Raw genomic sequence first — 2,405 nt, 5'->3', positions numbered from 1 at the left:
CCTTCACCATGTTCTAAAATATATATTTTTTTCAGTTTCAGATATGAGAACACCCTCTGTCCAATTCTTGCACCAGAAACAAATTCATGGCGACCGAAGTAGGTGTTTGCATGTCGAGGTGATACCTATGAATTCATCAAGCCCTCTGGCTTCCGTGAGTCTGCAGCACCCCCAGGCTGCACACGCTCATTCTGTGGAGAATGGGTAGGTGTAGGAGTGGGAAGGAGCTAAAGGGCTCTTGATTGTGCTGACGTCCTATGTCACTAGGTGCGGAGAATAACAAAGATTGCAAATTGTGTGAACTTGGTTTTTCAAGTGTAAGCTGACCGTTTTGGATGTGAACAATTAGAAGAGACTTCCTCTAAGAGAAACCATTGCAATTTTGAGTTATAGAATATATTTTACTAGTGAACTATTCATTTTTTTCCTCCGTTGTCATTCTTTCCGCTGTCAATTCCTTATCCCCAAATTTTAATGATAACGGTGAGCTAATTGTCATAAAATGTATTCAGGATGCCCTCAGCCTCATCTGAAATATCTGATCTTAAAATTCCATTGATAAGATGGTAAGAATAGACTTTATTTCAGATAATCAATTTTCTAGAAAGCACCAATATAAAATCCTAGAAGAGAGAGCCAAGTGGGATATTACAATAGTAAGGCGCACCGTGCAGGTGTGCAAATCTGTAGTCATTACTATCAAACTTGGCAAGGGAAAAAATTTCACTAAGGATATGTTTGTATAACTATTTTTTTCTTTCTCTCCTCAGGCTGTATTCCATTCCTAATGATGTCCTGGAACAGAAGGTTTTCTTAAGTCATCTCATTTTACCAAAAGGATGATTTCTGTGTATGTCCAAGTGTTTTAGACATATGTTGCTAGGGGGGATCTGAGGTCCACACAAGGAGGATGAATATCCTGAATTACATTCATTACAAACACAAACATAACATTTGTGGCAGAAGGAGAGCCTATTTTTCATTTAAAAATTCCAATATGCTTCCTAAACCTACTTAACTAATTTGTTATTCAAGGAAATAGATTTATTTGTTGAGGACCCAATTAAATTAGAAAATGTAACATTCGCATTTTTAGCATATATGTGAAATAAATGTGAGGTTGATTTTAAATATTTGGAGAAAAACAGGACAGGATAAAAAATATTAATTTTGTGACCCATTGTTCCTTAACCTTAAAATAGTTTATAGCACTTCAATAAACAATGTATTTTAACATTATATTAAATCATATGATTATATTTGATCAACCCCCAAATAGAGCCATAGGCTTTATATCTCCTAGCTGGCTTTTACCTTAAGTACAATTCAGGTTTGAACTTAGATTCAAACTTATGTACTCATAAGTTATGCATTTTAATTTTATGTTGAGCATGTCTTTTCCTGGATAATCTCCAGGCACATCTGCAGTTGGTATTTTAGCAAGTTTTGTATTACAGGTAATGTTTTTGTCTGCTCTTCTGGCTCCATCTTCTTTTGAAATATACAGGTACCACCTAATGTATTTCTTACCTATTAATCCACTAAAATTTCCAATCTAAAAGCAACATCCAAGATATGTTGAATTAGAGAAAGTGAATTAGTGAAGCAAGTTGCTTGTGAAGAGAAATGTCAATATGCTTCAGATTATTTTAACCTGAAATCAAATTTACAACAAAAATGGGTTATAATAAGTACATTCAAACTGTTCCTCATATACAAAAAAGAGTCATATATAACACGCACATTTATGCATATATAATTGCCCTCATTAGAATATTTACATTTATTCCTTTTAGTCTCTTTGTTATGTGATTATTTTGGTTTTAGAGTTTTCTCTTTGAAAGTGTCTAAAACTTCTTAAATACTTAAGTGTGCAAGCATCTTCACGTCTCACTTCATGAGACTGTAACCAAGCAGGACCCTGCAAGGCCTTCCCAGAATAGATACACACCCATGTCCTGCGCCTGTGCTTTGTCTGTAGAAAAACTTTAGTCAAAGAATAAATATAATCAGAGAAGTCAGAAAATGCAGAAAGAAAGGAAAACAGTCAAGCAAGATAAAATAACAATACTTTAGCCTTTAAACAAAGTCAAGGACTTTTAGTTCTTAATCAAGGACTGTAGATAATATTCTGAGCCACGTCCTTTGAGCTGTTTTGCAGATACTGAAACCCCCGCCAGTAGGAGAAGTTATCTGTCTGCTGCCCACAAGCACGGAGACCCCAGACTGGTTGGAACCAGAAGGGTGATGATGTTGACTCCTGATGACCTCACCACCAACCAATCAGAAGAATGTCCACAAGCTGACCACGCCCTGCTCCCTGAACACTATAAGACTCCTCACTACCCTCTCCAGGGCGGGACATACAGTCTTGAGGGCATTAGCCAAGGCAAGAAAGCTGTTTC

This window comes from Neophocaena asiaeorientalis, unplaced genomic scaffold (assembly GCF_003031525.2).
Source record: "Neophocaena asiaeorientalis asiaeorientalis breed wild unplaced genomic scaffold, Neophocaena_asiaeorientalis_V1.1 scaffold25, whole genome shotgun sequence".
In the NCBI taxonomy this organism is placed as follows: Eukaryota; Metazoa; Chordata; class Mammalia; order Artiodactyla; family Phocoenidae; genus Neophocaena; species Neophocaena asiaeorientalis.
The sequence above is the reverse complement of the archived record's forward strand: the minus strand, read 5'-3'. Positions refer to the sequence as shown.